Consider the following 19608-nt stretch of genomic DNA (forward strand, 5'->3'; position numbering starts at 1 on the left):
ATAGCAAACCACTTTTTCCAGATGTCAGAAAGCCTGAGGTCTGCATGAAGGAAAATGCAGCATTCCGGACTTTTCATTTGGTTTGTCTGTGGAAGAAGAGAGATGAAAGGTTTCATAAAGAAAATGTTTGTTTCTACTCATGCTGGGCTGTGTTCTAAGGGCACCCTAACAGCCCCTGATTTTATATTTTAGAAACACACTCTTGTGTAAGAGCAGAAATTGTGCTGGGAAAAACAGGACTTGGACTCTGGGTTTTATTTACTGAAATAAAGATTGCAGAAATAGATAGAGATGGAGCAAATGGTTATGTAATATATTCCTTGTTATAACCTTGTTGCCAGCACTTACATAAAAGGAGGATTTAAATAAGAAAATTCCTGCTCAGAGTCCCAGGGGGCACTAGGGTCTCAGGGATAGCTGCTGGCAGGCGGGCTGATGCATGTTGGAGATGAGCTGGCCAGAGAAGTGCTTGGTGGCTAAAAGTAGAACTAAGTCATGCAACTAAAAACTAGTCACACTGTATGGAAACAAAACAGCATCGGGCGCTGCTGATGCTTACTCATGAAGAACTCAGCTTATTTTCCTACATTTAGAAAGCACCTAAAATAAATAATAAAACCCAAAGAATGAGGTAGATTTTTTAATCATAAAATATTAACAACAATAAAGCTACAACCTGATACCAGATGTGTTCTCTTCCCACCCTCCTTCACCTGCATTTCTGACTCACTACTTCTTTCCTGAGTCTCTGTTTTTTGCTTGTCTCCTGTATTTCCTCTCAAAACCCAGTTTATCAGGCAAAGGTGTGTCCTCTGTCAGAAGGAAAGTTTTTCTTTGTCCCTTCCAAGTAGCTACATATGCTTGCCTTCTTTTCAGGGTTCCTAAGTGTTCCCATAGTCTACATGCACCCTGTTCGTAAATAAGTAAATTGACATGAGAATCCCTGCATACGCTGCAATATCTCTGGAGTTTAAAGAGTGGGGGAACTTGGGTTCTTAGTGCCACTTCTGACTCTAATTCCTGCTCCTAAATTCCCTCTCTTGTCTATTTCTTTTTAAAATATATATTTTATATGTTTTTATTGATTTCAGAGAGAGAAAGGGAGAGGGAGAGAGAGACAGAAACATTAATGACGAGAGAGAATCATCAATCGGCTGCCTCCTGCATGCCCCCCACTGGGGACTGAGCCCACAATCCAGGCATGTGGCTGACCTGGAATTGAACCATGACCTCCTGGTTCATGGGTCTAATACTCCACCATGAGCCACGCCAGCCTGGCTCTTACCTCTGGAGTGGGCTGATCCTTTTCTGCACTACATGACCCTATACAGGGTATTCTGTCCATTCCATTTATGTCCCCAAAGAAGACTTTTATTGAAGGTTGGGGTTTCTGAAGTCAGGCAAGCAATTACAATGCAAAACAGCACAGAAAACAAGTTAAAATTTGACAGCTTGTACCTAAAATTACTGTGGGCATTCTCACTGTCAAAGTGAACATCACCCATTCCCAGATTATGTTCTGTGTCTCTCCTTGGCCCTCTTTCTTGTACTTGCGTGCATCTTCTTTACCAATTCCCAAACTCCTGATCTCCTCCCTCTTGGTCTAACTAAGGAAATTTTGATAGATTCTAATCTTAGGATGTAGATTAAGAGTGTTTTAAGCTATAGGGCCAGGATGCCTAAACTGAAATTCCAGCTCTATTACTTAATTGCTGTCTAGCCTTGGGCAAGTCACTTAACCTCTCTGTACCTCAGCTTCTCATCTGGAGACTGGGGATAAGACTAGTATCTATTTCAGAGGGCTGTTATGAGAATTAAATGAGTTAATATGTGTAAAGTACTAGAATAATGTCTGGCATATAGTAAACTTTCTATTAGTGTTAGTTACTGTCATTTTATTGACTTCACCTCAGTACCTTTCTGACCACACTCTTGTTACTTTTTCGCAATTGAATGATCTAAACAGAAATAAGTTTATTTTCTAAGAAGAATTTGTTTGCTAATCTGAAATGAACTTTTCTGCTTCCCAAATGGATAGTCACAATGTTTACAAAGTAAGTGGAAGAGGTGGACACTTCTGGCAAACTGTCCATGACTGGTGAGCTACCAGGCACTTCTGATGCTGCCATTCATTTATTTATTTATTCATTGCTAAACAAGCATTTATTGTGCACCATATTAGTTTGCTAAAACTTCCATGACAAAGTACTACAAACCTAGTAGCTAAGAACAACATAAATTAATTCTCTCATAGATCTGGAGGCTAGAAGGCTGAAATCAAGATGTCAGCAAGACCATGCTTCCTCTGAAGGTACCAGGAAAGATCGGTTCCAGGCTTTGCTCCTAGCTTCTGGTAGCCTAAGGTATTCCTTGGCATGGTTTGTCTTCTCCATGTGTCTCTTCAAGTCAGCTTCCTTTTTTAAATATATATTTTAATTTTTTTATTGATTTCAGAGAGGAAGAGAGAGATAGAAACATCAATGATGAGAGAGAATCATTGACCAGTGCCTCCTGCAATCCCTACGGGATTGAGCCAGCAACCCAGGCATGTGCCCTTGACCGGAATCAAATGCAGGGCCCTTCAGTCCACAGGCTGCCACTCTACCCACTGAGCCAAACCGCCTAGGGCAGCTTCCCCTTTTTATACAGACAGAGCCATATTGGATTAGGGCCCACCCTAATGATTTCATCTTAACTTAATCATTTCAAAAGATTCTGTCTTCAGATTAGCCACATTTATAGCTACTGAGGGAACACAATTCTTGCCATAACATGCATCTACTACATTCCAGAACTTCTAGGAACTGAGAATATAACAGTAAAAAAGCAAGGTCCCTGCTCATATGGAGTTTACATTCTGTTTGGAGGAGACAAATAACAAATAAAGACATAAAGTGTCAGGTGGGGAATAGTTCCATGAAGAAGAAGAATGATGCTGATGAGTTGAGCATCATGGAAGGTTTGGTGTTGCTGCTTTTTATCAAGTGATCAGGAAAGATCCTCTGTTAAGATGACCTTCAACAAGAGACCTGAAAAGTGAGGAAATAAGACATGGGAACACATCATAAAGAGAGGTCCAGGCAAAGGACAATAGGTATGAAGTCCCTGAAGTAACATTGCTTGAGTTTTCAAGATGCAGCCAAGAGGCCAGTGTGGCAGAGGGAAGGGAATGGGGAAAGGGCAGGAGGAGATGGAGTTAGAGTGCAATGGGGCTGGGAACTTGCACAGAGGGTCTGATAAAGAACAATGGTAAGTTTACCTTTGGCTTTTACTCTGAGTCTATTTGGGTTATTATAACAAAAATATAAACAACATAAATTTATTTCTCACAGTTCTGCATGCTGGAAGTTCAAGATCAGAGTGCTACATGGTCAGGTGAGGACTCTCATCCAGGTGCTGGTTGCCTCCCTCTGCAGAAAGTGACTGGTGAGGCAATTGGGGTTGGGGAGGCAAGGGGGACAGCGCCGGCCTGCTTGCCTGCCAGCTCCACCCCCCAACACCCTGCCACCGCTGCCAGTTGCCTCCCTCTATGGGCGACCAGTGGGGCGATCAGGGGGGCCCCTGCTGGCACCCGCCTTGGCAGGCCTGGGGCCTGTGAGCTGGGGGCAGTTCCTGTGTTGATAGTCTGCCCCCTAGTGGTCAGTGCATAACATAGCGACCGATTGTTCCACCAGTTGGTCCACTGTTCAGTAGATTTGCATATTAGGCTTTTATTATATAGGACTCTAAAATGAAACCCATAAACATAATTTACTTGCACTCATAATTTTAAAATAATTAATATCTTTATCTAATTATAACATAAAAGAAAACTAATTTATAAATAAAAAAGGTATGCATTTTACTATATAAGTTTTCAAGGATGACTTCTTTAGAAGACATAAAGTAAGATAGTATAGCAGGAAAATGAGGTCTTGAAATGGGCAAAAACATATAGATTACTGAATGTCTAATATGGCACACTTTTCTGAGTTATCTCTACCTTTTACTTATTGCCTTTGAACTAAAAACTATACATTTTTACAAAAAAGGCAGTACTGCAAATGACTCTTGTCCATAGAAAGGCAAAAAATGTCTAGAAGAGTATAATTGATTATTTCCCCATAAGCAATAATGAGTTTTATATCTATTTGTCTATTTGTAAATTTATCTCAGCTTTCTATTAATTGATGAGTTAATTAAGTTTCTTTGACACAAGCTATGTTGTCAGGTTCTCCAGAGAAACAGAACCAACAGGATATATAGAGATATATGAGAGGGGATTTATTATAGGAATTGGCTCATACAGTTATGGAAAGTGAGAAGTCCCATGAACTGTTGTCTGCAAGCTGGAAAACCAAGAAAGCTAGTGGTATAATTCAGTCCAAATCTAAAGGCCTGAGAATTGGGCCAATGATGTCCAAAGGCTTAAGAACCAGGAGTGCCAAGCACAGGAGAATGAGGATGTTTCAGCGTCAGCAGAGAGAGAATTTGCCCTTTTTCCAACTTTTTGTTCCATTCTGGCACTCAATGGATCGGATGATGCCCTCCCACATTGTGAGGGTAATCTTCTTTACTCTGTTTACCAACCAAAAGTTACTCTTTTCTCACAGCCACACTCATAAATAATGTTTACCAGCTATCTGAGCATCTCTTATCTCAGCCAAGCTTACACATAAAATTAACCATTACACAGGCTTATTTTATAGCTGAATGAAAGTCACAATTACAAACATTTTCAAAAATTATCCTTCAGCATACTTGTATGTAAAATTATTGCAAATGTGGCAGTTAAAAAATCAGACTGGTGAAGAGTCAGACACCAGATTCAGAATTACCATTGGTGATGCCACTTTCCAAATATTGAACGGTTCTTGGTAAAGTGTTGAATAAAAGAAAGCACTATTTTCTCTTCAATATGCACAGTTGCACCATCGTTAGAAAGTCTTATATTTATTAAAACTATGAAGAAGCATTTGTGTGCACATATGCGTGTGTATGTGTTTGTACATATAGTTGAGTCTAGGTTCTAAGTTTAGATAATTACATATATTTGACTTAGATTCTAAACTTGGATAATTATGAACAGGGTTTCCACCCACAAGAATGTCCAAGCCAATAGGAAGTTGTGTGGGTATGAGATCATTCTTCACTGTGAAGGACTGTCCTGGAGATAGCAGGCCACTTACCATCCCCATCCTCCACTAGTAGCTACTAGTTCACCCCAATTGCTACAACAACTAAAAACACCCCCCAAATTTCCATAACCCACTATAGAGGGTACTGTCACTGTTGAGAATTACTGATCTAGTCCAAACATACTTTTGGTTCTTGAATCACTTGTGTAAAAACTTAAGCACATGCTTAGTCAATATTTGTTAAATAAGTAAAAATCCAAATGAAGGAAGGTGTGGACATGAATTGTTGAATTTAAAGACTGAAGAATAATTATCTGTCAGTATACATATACCTTTTATAGCTATAGAAAGTTTCCTTAGGCAACCACGCACTCAGAATGCCTTTTTGTGGATTCTTAAAATACTCAATCTTATCTTGAATTAGCAGAAACTTTAAGTAGAGAACTACTAAAGTCATAATTGCATACCTAAACTTCCAGGGAACATTATTTCTTCCTATCTTCTGCCCCTTTCTTTTCAACCTTATGGGCAAAGCCCTGTATTGTAACAACTTCCCTGTCCTCAGCATTCACTCCTCCAACAGCAATGAAAATCACCTGTCCCTCTTCTAATAATTCTACAAGAGCCCCCAATTGCCTTTTGCATCATATTAAAATTCTAGTTAAGCCTTCAAGGCCATCCACAAGTGAATTCTCAATATAAACCCAACTTCTACCCTCTGCCCTTTTCTAGCAATGATGGCCACTCCTCTGCACCTCTGCCTTCACAGCAAACTCTTGCTCCCTCCCATTTTCAAATTACTGAGTTGAGAATCACCATCTCTACGAATTCTTTCTAGATTAGCTCAGATAATGCTATTCACACAGATAGTTCTCAAAACTGTGCACTAGAATCACCTGCAGAGTTTTAAAAATCTCTGAAGCATAATCTCCCCAGAGGTGGAATGCAGGCATTCAAATATTTTAAAACTCGGAGATTCCCAGTGTGCAGCCTAGTTTGAGAACCAGGTGCTAGTGTTACACACTGCACCTGTATCTTATTAAGGTTAAACTTTTTGTTGCACCTGTAAATGTTTTTCTGGTTTGGACTTAATCTCTCCCTCCTTGGTAAAACAGAAAGCCCTCAATACACCTCAATCATAAATGTGCATAGGAATCACTTCCCTGAAATGTGAATTCTGATTCATGAGGTCTGGGTGTGGGCCTGATATTCTGCATTTCTAACAAGCTATTAAGTGTTCCAAAATACACTTTCTAAATATGGTCACATCTGTGTAATACCCCTACTATGTTATCTAACATAGGAATTACTCTCATGCTAAGAATCTCTAGGCATGAAGGAAGGGAAGTATTTTCCTTAATTGGTTTTCTAAGATGTTTTGAGCTGCTCATAGAGTATGTGAAACCTTGGGCAAATATTTTTTTACTGGACCCATGTCTAAATAAATAATTTGATTAAAAACTCTTCACACCCACTAGGATGGCTATAATAAAAGATAATGGAAAATAACAAGTGTGATGAGGATATAAAAAACTGGAACCCTTATGCACTGCTGGTGTAAATTTAAAACAGCACAGCTGCTTTGGAAAACTTGCCTCAAATGATTCAAAATAGAGTTACCATATGACCCAGCAATTCCACTCATAGGCATGTACCCAAAAGAATACTTGTTTTCAAACAAAAACTTACACCAAAATGTTCATAGCAGCACTATTTGCAATAGCCAAAAATGTGGAAACAACCCAAATCCAAATGTCTATCAACTGATGAATGGATTAACAAAGTGTGCTATATCCATAATATAAAATATTATTCAGCTATAAAAACTAATGAAGTGCTGATACATGCTACAACATGCATGAACCTCAAAATATGCTATGTGAAAGGAACCAGACACAAAAGACTACATATCATATGATTCTATTTATATGAAATATTGAAGAATAGGGAAATCCACAGATAGAAAGCAGATTAATGGTTTCCAGAAGCTGGAGAAAGAGAAGAATAGGGAAAGACTGCTTAGTGGGAACAGGGTTTGCTTTTTAAAAATATTATTCTGTATTAGTTTCAGGTGTACAGCATAGTGGTTAGACAGTAATATACTTTACAAAGTGATTTCCCCCAAAACTTCCAGTACCCATCTGGGACCATACATAGTTATTATAATATTTTTGACTATATTCCCTATGCTGTACTTTACATCCCATGACTATTTTTTACAGGGTTTCCTTTTGGTGTGATAAAAATATTTTGGAATTAGATAGAAATGATGGTTGCACACATTGTGAAAGTGTAATTCCAGCTTCTATTCTCTGTAGGTACCATATGCCACTGAATTGCCTACTTTAAAATGCTTAATTTTATGTTATGTAAACCTAACCTCAATTTTAAAGAATTACAAAATCATAGGTCCATGTGAGATAAAGTGATTTATCAATAAAGATTTGGAGTAAAGAATTGCTCATATACTTTGTGATCCAATGAAGCATATGGTGTCCAGGCACCACCTCTTCCTATTGAAGTCCAGGAACTCTCTCTTCAGGTTCTTTATTGTCAATTACTCCCTTGCTGGCTAATTTCATATATTTCACCATGAGACAAAAAGCAGCCACATTGTTATTACTCACATGACCATGGCTTGTTAGGACCTGTTTGTATTGGAATTATAGACCTAGTTCTTACATTTATTTGACTCTAATTGCATCATAACCATCTGAATATTGGCTTCCAATGACTCTCTCCAAGGTTGTTTCATCATCTGGTTCATAGATTATGACCACAAATACAAGTTTTCCCCAGAGTATATAGGCAAATTTAGACAATAGTTTGTGTTCTGGTCATGTTAGATTTACTGTTCAGAATTTTGTAAAATAAACATAGAACAACACATCTTCCAACCATGTCTTCTCCTTCATTCTTTAGGCTATAATCTTTGCATTATTGCAACATAAGCTTTTTTATCTGCACCCTGGCTTCCACACACTGCTACCAATAGGGAGGATAAGAAGGACCTGTGGGTAGAGTGGTAAAAGTCCTCTCTTTCATGCAAGAAATATTATTCTCTCACCCTGGGAAGCTTAAGATTGACCTGGAAGAGCATGCTATCGCTATATGAAGTAGAAACAAGAGAATACATTTATTAGTAGGACCACTTGTCATTGAGGAATGATAGTCTTAAAAGCCCTTGGAGGAGCAAGCCACCAGTATGTGCTTGAACCTAAGAGTGGCACCAGTATGGCCCTCTCTGCTGTCTGTGAAGCAGCCTTCTCAGCTTGGTGTATGGAAGGAGAGACCTGCACACCCCTCCTCCGTAGATTTAACAGATTCTTTCTCTCTCTTTAAATTGTAAATCTACTGAGCAAGATCAAGTTCTGAGTCTTTAGAAACACAATCTTGGGCCTCAACCAAGTTTAAGTTTTGGTTTTTAAAGAAACACAAATTGTTGCAAATAATAAAGTGGATGTTTCCAAAGTGAGAGATACCAGTGGCTAAGTTTTTTTTTTTGGGACACTCCGAGTAAAAGGTGTCCTAAGCACAAAATGAACTGCAAGAGTTTTTAAAACTATTTACTGTTTTCATATTGGTCATGGTAGATTTGGTAATGTAACTTAGAAACTGTTGTGTGCAAAGAAATAAATTTTTAGAAGTCTAAAGAAAAGGCAGGCTAAAAAAAACTTAGATTCGATATTGGGAAATGTGCTTAAATGGTGAAATGGCAAAACTGCTTAAAAGTGGTTCAATTTCAGTGGTTCTCAACCTGTGGGTCGAGACCCCTGAAAATACATCCTGCATATCAGATATTTACATTACGATTCATAACAGTAGCAAAATTACAGTTATGAAGTAGCAACAAAAATAATTTTATGGTTGGGGGTCACCACAACATGAGGAACTGTATTAAAGGGTCGTGGCATTAGGAAGGTTGAAAACCACTCTAACTGATATAAAGCAGTACTATTTAGGACATACTAGTGCAGACTATAAAGGCAAATGTAAGCAAACTGAATATATTCTCATGTTCCAGATATTTTTCCTTCTTTGTATTTCTTCTCCAGATAGAGTAAGAGTAAATACAGAATGAGAATGAGTATATGAAGGCCCTGATGGCCCAGTTAAAATTATCAGACTTTGGCGTGGGTGAGCTCATATTTTCAGCCATATTCAGTAATAAATTGATCATCTACTCACTTGAGCATCATGGACTCACACTAGATGATCTATTCAGTTCATCCATTTTCCCAGATAAGTAAATTGAGGCTTAACAAGATTATACCTTAAACTCTGAGAACAGGAAGCCTAAGATAAAATAGTGGCAAAACCCTAACTAGGACTTGGGTCTAGTTCCTGTAACATATCTTGCTTCATTATATCAATAACAAAGCATTTCATTGCTTGTGGAAGGGATCTACGAACTTCCACCGCTGCAGAGTGAACAGCCTCCTGTCTGAAAAACTCACATTTCAAAGTCAACCAGATATAAACAGAAGTGACAAATATCAACTTGTTTTCCCAGTAACATTCTGCTGTCATCTCAGGTGTGGAAAAACACTTCTCTAGAGTCTGCATGGGATGACTAGTACCCTGCATAGTGGCACAGTGTGAGGCCACGCAAGGCAGATGCTTCCCGCAGAGCATGTTGTGCAGCCCAAAGCATTTCCTCTTGCCCATATTGGTTCTATGGAGTTAGAAATGCTTTTTGAGAAATCACAGACTTAGGCTCAGACCAGATATGGAAGGTCAAAGTTTGCAGCTCATTTGGTTTCAACAGTTTGCCTTTCAAAACCTTGTTTTCAATGTCCTGAAAGACAGCAGAGAGGAAAAACTCATTTTTCTTCCATTTATCAATTTTATGACTTTCTCCTTTGTTGACTTATGACTCTGACATTTATTCTGAAAGTTTCCCCTAAATAAGCGGAAAAAAATAGTTTGAAAGATTCCAACAAAGCTTTTCACAGTATAGATCTGGTACCCACATTGAGAACCAACACCCTTGCTTATAGGAAGTCAGTGCCATGGAAATGGCCTAAACCTTAACTCTTTAGTCATGGCCCATAAGACAGACTCAATGGACATTATTTCTTAGTTTCCATGACTCCAATAATCCTCCCCAATAGTATTTTCATAAATCTTGATTGTGAGGAAATACAGAGGCTTGTTGACGAGTAAAAGAAGAGGAATATCTGGTAAATATGTTCTCCCATGCAGTGGGCTCCCTTTTCATTTGGTTGATGGTTTCTTTTGCTGTGCAGAAGCTTTTTATTTTGATGCAGTCCCATTTGTTTATTTTCTGCTTAGTTTCCCTTGCCCTAGGAAATTATTGGCAAACATTGCTGTGAGAGATGTCTGAGACTTTGCTGCCTAAGGTTTCAAAATAAAAAGCTTCTGCACAGCAAAAGAAACCATTAACAAAATGAAAAGGGAGCCCACTGTACAGGAGAATATATTTGCCAATGATACATCTGATAAAGGGTTAATTTTCAAAATACATAAGGAACTCACACAACTTAACAAAATGAGTCTTCCAATTAAAACAATCCAATTAAAAAATGGGGAAAGGATCTAAACCAGTGGTTCTCAACCTTCCTAATGCTGCGACCCTTTAATACAGTTCCTCATGTTGTGGTGACTCCCAATTTCATTGTTACAAATTGAACATAATTAAAGCATAGTGATTAATCACAAAAACAATATGTAATTATATATGTGTTTTCCGATGGTCTTATGCGACCCCTGTGAAAGGGTCATTCGACCCCAAAGGGGTCACGACCCACAGGTTGAGAACCGCTGATCTAAGCAGACAGTTTTCCAAAGTGGACATACAGATGACCAAAAGACATATGAAAAAAACATGCTCAAAGTCATTAATCATCAGAGAGATGTAAATTAAAATGACAGGGAGGTATCACCTCACATGTGTCAGAATGGCTACCATCAACAAATCAACAAAGGACAAGTGCTAGCAAGGATGTGGAGAAAAAGGAACCCTAGTGCACTGCTGGTGGGAATCCAGACTGGTGCAGCCACTATGGAGAACAGTATGGAGTTTCCTCAAAAAATTAAAAATGGAACTGCAATTTGACCTAGTGATCCCACTTCTAGAAATATATCCTAAGAAACTCAGAAGCTAATCAGAAAGAATATACCAACCCTATGTTACCTCGAGAGTATTATTAAGCAAAATAAACCAGTCAGAGAAAAACAAGTATCACATGATTTCACTAATATGTGGAATCTAATGAATAAAATAAACTGATGAACAAAATAGATCCAGAGACATAGAAGCATGGAACAAACAGATGAATTTCAGAGGAAAGGCAGGGTTGGGGGAGTGAGGAGAGATTAACTGGGGAACTTATATGCATATACGCATAGACCATGGACATAGACAATAGAGTGATGAAGACCTGGAAGGAGCTGGTGTGTGGTGGAGAGGGTCAATTGGAAAAAAGGGAGGGACTGCTGTAATACTTTCAACAAGAAAGATACATTTTTTAAAAAGAGGAATCTCATTTTAATATGGTAATTTCCCCAAAATATGAACCCAGTATAATTGGCATTCTGTATGCTATAAAACAACTGTAAATAGGCATTATTCTCAGAAATCCAGAATTCATTTCAGAAAAATGTATTCTTAGTTTCAGTAGCTCAAAGAAAAAAAATGGTTAGCCTTTGAAAGACATTGAATTGATCAGACCAGTATCTCTCTGAATGTTTCAAACAACCTTAATATGTAAAAAAAATGAGGTTACAACAATGAAATTTAGTACAATTGTGAAGGGACATTTACTCATTCATTCTATATATATTAGCAAAGTCCTATATGTGTTAGATATAATGATAGGAGCTGGAAATACACAGGTGAAGACAATAGACATGGTCCCTGTCTTCACAGTCTCAAGAGAGATGCTAAGCACATAATTAAAGAATTTAAGATTGTGATTAACATTGCAAAGAAAAGTCCAGAGAATTATAAAATTACTAGAGGACCGGTGCATGAATTTGTGCACAGGTGGGGTCCCCAGGGGGGTGAGGGAGGGCAGGGACACGATTGGCCCTCTGGGACCCTTGATGGGATGCCCTTGCCAGCCTGAGATCCGGCTGACATTCGCGCTGGTTGTCGGGAGCCACCTGGAGGCCACTTTTATATTGTTTCTTCCTTGCAGAGCATCTAGGGAGGGGAAGTGGCTGCAGTGCCCAAGGCTGACTTCCAGGAGGCCGGTGGCACTGTTGGGATCCTGCCGGCAGTGCTGGTCCATCGGTGCCTGACCTGTTCTCCGGAGATTGGACCTGCAGGACTACTGAGAGAGTGAGTTGCTGCCACTGGGCTGGCAGGCCGCTGGGATGGATCGGTCAGCTGAGCAGTGCTCCTGCTATGGGAGTACACTGACCACCAGGGGGCAGCTCCTGCATTGAGCATCTGTTCCCTTGTGGTCAGTGGGCATCATAGCGACTGGTCGATTGGTTGTTTTGGTCGTTCTGGTCGTTCTGCTGTAAGGGTCACTTAAGCTTTTATATATATACTAGAGGCCCAGTGGACAGATTCTTGCACATTGAAAGGAAATTAATTAGAAGGTGGACGGCGGGGCAGGACTGGGTGAGATGGACCAGACACGCCCTGGAGCCAACCTCCTGTGGTCCCTCCCTGGCTGCCCGGCTCAAAGGGCATCTGTGGAGTGAGTGAGGTCCCTCTGGCAGGTGGGGTCCCTCGGCATGGCCTGCGGGGATCAGGCTGAAACCAGCAGTCCGACATCCCCCCAGAGTTCCCGGAGTGCGAGAGGGCACTCTGCAAAGTTGCTGTTGCTTGGCAGCTCCCGCATTGAGCATCTGCCCCCTGGTGGTCATTGCATATCATAGCTACTGATTGGATGGTTGAACAGTTGGACGGTTGCTTAGGCTTTTATATATATAGATAGGTAAGAACAGGGACTAACATTTTAGACAGGTCATGGAAGGTCTCCTGAAGGGAGAATAGTTATTTAAGCTGAACCCTTGAAAGATAAGAAGAGGTCACTGTTGTCCCTTTAAATATCTGGGGTTTAAACTTATTTTTAATATCTTCAGCATTTATTTTAATGCTATTTTCACTCATCCCCACCAAATATTCACATAATAGTAAAGGTCTATGTTGGTAGATAGGTTAAGAAGGGGGCACTACTCTTATTTAGGGCTACATTATCATTATTTTAAATTATCCAGATCCTAATTCAACTTCCTAAATCTAAGATAGGCCCCATTTGTTGCTCATTAACATTAAGGAAAAGAAATTGAACTCAGAGCTCCCACCTCCCCATTGACTCCCACATGCTCATTAATCACACAAAGTCACTGAACTGTTTAGACACCTTTCCAGGCTACTCAGAGTAACACATCCCTTATGTCTGTCAGTAATTTGTCAGCTCCACAGTAATTGCAGTGTTCTCTGTGAGACACAGTTGAGAAATAATTTACTCAAGTGTGTTATTTTATTTGGGTAGAGATCAACATGAATAGAAAAAGAGACCATTTTAAAAGTCAGTGATGCAGGTCTCATGCTCTAGCGATGGCTTTCTTTGGGATATTTTTAGCAGAAATGGATTTCCATAATCCCATCATGGATGGTCTTACCTTCTTTGGCTCTTGCTCATTTCTTCTCTGAAGACAGAGTGTCACTTTATTTATCTCACCAACCATCTTGAACAAATGCCCTGTTCAATCGGACAAAGAAAAACTGATGTTATATACTCAAAGAATGGTTTTAATATATCAAAGACATTTCTCTGAGTTACTTTTGGGATCTCCAGTGAATTTTCACATATGCAGAGATTAGATCTTTATATAGATTAATGAACAAATACTATGAATAAGTCCCTGATGTTCATATTGTAGCTTTAAGTTTGAGCAATCCACGGCAATGCTTTCCCAACTTCCTCCATGTAATGGTCCACTTGGGCTTCATGGGGACACTCTTCTTGTCCGCGTATCTCCAGCGTCAGTACAGCAGCATTCACAATAACACACTAACTTCTACTCTTTTGCACTTTCTCAGTGTCGTGGTCACACCAATCATGGCCTTCTGAGATTTAAGTCAGAGCCACGGAAGGGACCCACACAGCATAAGCTCCTCAAAGCTTCTATTCCAGTCCTTGAGGTGATAATAGGAAACAGCTCTGCTAACAGGCCAGCTCTGAAGACATCTAATAGTGGAAAAGACAGTTTCCTCCATCTGTTGCCCAGCACTGTGTGTCTTTATCACCCTTCCAGGTGTGAGATTCAGAAGCAAGCTTCTTCTAATTTGGCTGCATTAATTTTATTTTGTCCAGCATTTAAGAAGCATCTCCTACCTCTGTTGTCAGTCTGCAGAAGAGAATCTAAGCAGAAATAGCAGGATTTGTCCTCAGTTGACCTTCAATGAAACTAGGACAGTTAGAAGCTAGGAGAGCAAGGTCTCTCAATAGTATACTAGTGGTCAAAGCTGGCTTTCAGTGGCGCCTCTGCAAATAGCCAAAATCAGTGTCAAACCACCAGCTTATGCAGCCTTTCCAAGATGCTCTGAGTGTTTATTCAGCCACTAAGTGTTCTGCCCAAAGAGGACTCCACCCAATGGTGAGCTAAAGCAAACCAAACATTCATTCTCACAGTTGGGGCTGCCATGCCACCCAGCCCAGCCTTTGATGCTGGCAAAGTCTCACTGCAGCTGCCATCAAGCTCACAGGTGCCAGGCACCTGGCCAAGCATGGCAATAATATCTGGGGCTAGGGAGGAGGAGATGTTTGCACAGGGCACCGTTTCCCTCTCCCCACCAGGAGCGGCAGTAAAAGACACTGTGTGGAAAGAGGATAAGTTCAAGTCCCACTGACCAAGATTTGTATCCCAGCTCAGTCTCTTTCTACCTGTATGACCTTGGGCAGCTTCCTTTATGGAGCTGGGACTTAGTTCATCCATCCAGATGTTTACAACATTCTTTTTTTTAAATATATTTTATTGATTTTTCACAGAGAGGAAAGGAGAGGGATAGAGAGTTAGAAACATCGATGAGAGAGAAACATCGATCAGCTGCCTCCTGCACACTTCCCACTGGGGATGTGCCCGCAACCAAGGTACATGCCCTTGACCGGAATCGAACCCGGGACCTTTCAGTCTGCAGGCCGACGCTCTATCCACTGAGCCAAACCGGCCATGGCAGTTCACCCATCTTTAAAGTGAACATAATGATAATACTACCTTGCAGGATTGTTGTGAGGCTCACAGAAATAAAGAACCTGGTACAGAGTCTGGCAGAGTAGGGGGTGAAATAAATGATAGCTCCAAGCAAAAACAAAACAAAACAAAACTTCCCCAGAGTTCCCCAGGTTCTGTTTATGCCGTAGAAGATGCATTGGGGGAATTGTCTTTGTCCTAAGTCTGCTCTTGAGACCCTAGTGGGCTATGCATACAGCAGATGTGTTTTGCGTTAGAAAGACCAGTCTGGGAGACAGAGTCCTGACCTGCCCCTGCTGTTAACCTGGTCTGTGGCCTTGAACAATTCACCTTAGTTCTCTGGGTTTCACTTTATTCATTTATAACATGGGATTGTTTTGAGTTGTTATTCTCCAAGGCTTTGGGTTTGAATCATTCCCTTGTCACTTACTAATCATATAACTTTTGCAAATAACACCCCTGAGAGTCTTTCTTATCATAATGCTTGTGGTTGAGGGTCTGCAGGACAGGCACACACACTATCCAGAATCTTAATTATTAGCTCTCAAAAAGGCAGCATACAAAACTTTATTAGGGATTTAGTCCAAAAGCCAACAACAATGGAACGTCCTGTGCTATACATTTAGACTACAGCAATGGTCTGTACCATACAAGTGTGGGGAATTTACAAATTTCAATGGTGCAAGATGCTCAACCTTGAGCAAAGATTCCATTATAGCTTCTAAACAGTATTTACTAATAAGGTAAGCAGACTTCTTGGAAATGTTTTCAACTACAAGCATGAAAACACATAAGAGTTTCCCTATTGACAGAGTTAATCAGAACTTTCCCTTCACCAAACATCCCGGTTATCTGGAGCCTCAGCTGAGCAGGCAGCAGGGCTCTCTAGCTCCCTTACTCCCAGGAACTTTTCTGACCCTCCAAACGGGTAGGAGGACCTAGCAACACATTCTGTAATTTCCACATTCACAACTCTCCTGAAATACACCAACAAGGCCCACTTATGGAGTCAATGGGGGAGCAAAGAAATCTCTTCCAAAAAACAAGTACTCCTGCTACTGAAACTGCCACTACAATCTTGATTTAAAAGAATATGGGGAATATTGGATGACATTAACTTTTTTACAGTGCTGTGGCTCCTTCCTACCCACTTTCTGCCACATAATTTGGCTAAAAACAATACATGATGTCATCTCAATAAAATAATGATTAAAACAACACTGAAAAAGGCACCCTGTATACTCAGGGGGCCACCTACTCAGCTGTTCTCTCAAAAATAGTGTTTATATTTCTATTTAGGCATCAGGAGAGGTTGAGAATTGTCTATATAATGTTGGTATAACCTTTTCTGTATCTCTAGGTTAGACCTCGCAGCCTGAATAAGAAAAGCTACTAAAATACATAAGCATGTTCCTGTGTGCTGTTTATGCATATGTCATGAAACATCTGGTCCTGGCTTCTTCTGAGACATTCTTTTTGGGTGTTAGAATTTGTAGTTATTTTGATAGAGAACCATTGGCATGCATACCTCCTTACACATCTTACAGTAAAGTTTTCCACAGAACACCAGGATTAAGTGTCTCTCTTTTGCAGGAGAGGAACATCATCTATTTACTTTTTCTTAACATATTTGATAGATTTTTAAACCAATATCTGTAAGCATTCTCCATGGAGTTTACTCAGATAGAAAATGTTCAAAAGCTTTATCTGTTTTTCCACTGTGTATCCCTAGTGCCAAAATTAATAGGCACTCAATAAACATTTTCTGAATAAATGAGAATATCTCACAATTATTTATTGTAAAACAGAGAGAAAAGCATAATTGGGAAGCCATTGAGTCATAGATGAGGAAGAAATCATGGTTAATGCTTTTTTCTTAGAATTGTAAGAAAAAAAGACAAGTAACTAGTAATAAATGGGAATGAGGCTGATCTGTCATGGAAAAAAATGAAATACCTCTTCATTGTTTGGGAAATAAACACATACACATACACACATGTACAAACACACACATGTACCACACAGACCAGACTGGTGAAAAGCCAAGTTCACAGTCAGGGTTTCCCAGTAACACTCTCTGACTCCAATGTTTCCTCCCAACAGAGTAAGACCCACTGGATTACACAAATCTTTCCATGTTTGTGTCATTTGCTGAGGACACAGTGAGGACAGGGGAATTATGGGAACTATTTTTACATTGTTGTAAAACTTATTTGGCTCAACATTTCCCTCCCCTATTTCTTTCTCATCTATCCTGTCAAAAGTTTCTTTGATTCATTCCCCCAATACTCATGACAAATTTTATTTCCAACGCAGAGCTCTGCAGGAAGTATGAGAATTCAGAAACAAAAAGTCATGAGATGTGTTATTTTCCACCTCCCCTTTCCCATCCCCACATCTCCATAACTTTGTGGTTTTAATATAACCTGAAATAAAACTGCACAATAAACTGTCAGGTGTTATGGAGTAACCACAAAATGCTCAGAATTTCAGCTTGATCCAAATTGAATTGTATGTCCCACATCATGTGCACACCACAGCCTCTTGAATTTGCAGCACTCAGGGTCAAACAGAGTTCTTCATTCACTGTTTGGGTAATCAAACCCTGAGAACAGCTTCACATGACCATTATCATATGCAATACAGATTTTTAAATTATTATATATATTTCAGGTGTAATGTATAACATATACATGTTGTGCATACAATGCTTCAGATAAAGTTTTAATGATTTAAATTATATTACAGTTTAGTTTTTGTTTTAGAAACCAGAACATACCAGAGGCCTATGTTTTCTGACCCCCACCCCTACAGTGCTCAGAAATTGAGCAAAATGGCAAAAACAACATTCATTCAACACATATTTATTGAGTGCTATTCTGTGCCAGGCACTGTGGTAAGTGGTGGGAAAACCATGGTGAACAAAACAAAGGCCCTGCTCTCATGAAACGTATGTTCCATCAGAGTGGCATATATAGTAAATAAACATAAACTGCTACCTGGCCATATGTGCATCAAATAAAAATAAATAGAACAAAGGGATAGTGATGAGATGAATGTATCATTTTAGTGAGGGAGGTCAGGGGAAACCTCTATAATGAGGTGGCCTTTGACCAGAGGCCTGAATGAATCAAGGGACTGAGCCAATAGGTACATGGGGGAATAAGGTTCCAGACTAGAGATTAGCAAATGCAAAGGCCCTGGGGTGGGAGCCAGACAGGGTGTTTCAGAAATGACAAGAAAGAGGTGTGTGATGTGGCACAGATAGTGGTGAACTTGAGAGCATTTGATCTATTTTAGGCAGGCAGGTTCTACTCATCTGCAGGTGACTCCCATCATGTACATAGACAGGACTAATGTTGGCAAATATTTAAACACTAGTAGTCCGGTGCATGAAATTCGTGCACATTAAAAGGGAATTAATTGCCCTGACTGGTTTGGCTCAGTGGATAGAGCAACGGCATGCGAACTCAAGGGTCCCAGGTTCGATTCCGGTCAAGGGCATGTACCTTGGTTGTGGGCACATCCCCAGTGGGGAATGTGCAGGAGGCAGCTGATGGATGTTTCTCCCTCATTGATGCTTCTAACTCTCTATCCTTCTCCCTTCCTCTCTGTAAAAAATCAATAAAATATATTTTTTTAAAAGGGAATTAATTAGCGGAGATATTTTAATATTGCTATTTGCCCTTTCTCTATAATAGAATTGTGAGAGATGAAAGGAAATTAGTAAAATGTATATGAAAATAATATATAAATTTATTAATAAATAAACAGTAACAAAAGGATATAACAACAGAGGCATGATATAAAAACGACAAAAACATGATATGAAAACAACAAAAACATGATATAAAAACAACAGTGATGCAAACAATGACTGATAAAGTGATTAAACTTATTCTAATATCTCCCTGTACACCACATTAAGAGTGAAAACACTTTCAGAGTGCTTGACTAATTTCCCTTGTGATGAAGTACTTAGAACTTTAACTGTAACATCACATGCCCTTTAAACTCGAGAGAAAGCAACATATAACTGACCATGTGCAAAAACGGGTTCAGGTAGGAATATGCCTACTTTGTCTAGAGTTTGTCCTTGTGATTTATTAATAGTCATCACAAATGCTGGCATCACGGGAAACCGTCGTCGAATCAATTTAAATGAGAGGCCAGTGTCAGATGGGGACAAATCAATTCTTGGAATCAGAACAGCCTCTCCCTCTGCAGATCCTGTTAATACTTCAGCTTCAATAATGTTAGGTCGTAATCTTTTGATAATAAATCTGGTACCATTACAAAGACCCCATTTACTATT

The sequence above is a fragment of the Myotis brandtii genome, unplaced genomic scaffold (assembly GCF_000412655.1).
Source record: "Myotis brandtii unplaced genomic scaffold, ASM41265v1 scaffold174, whole genome shotgun sequence".
Lineage (NCBI taxonomy): Eukaryota > Metazoa > Chordata > Mammalia > Chiroptera > Vespertilionidae > Myotis > Myotis brandtii.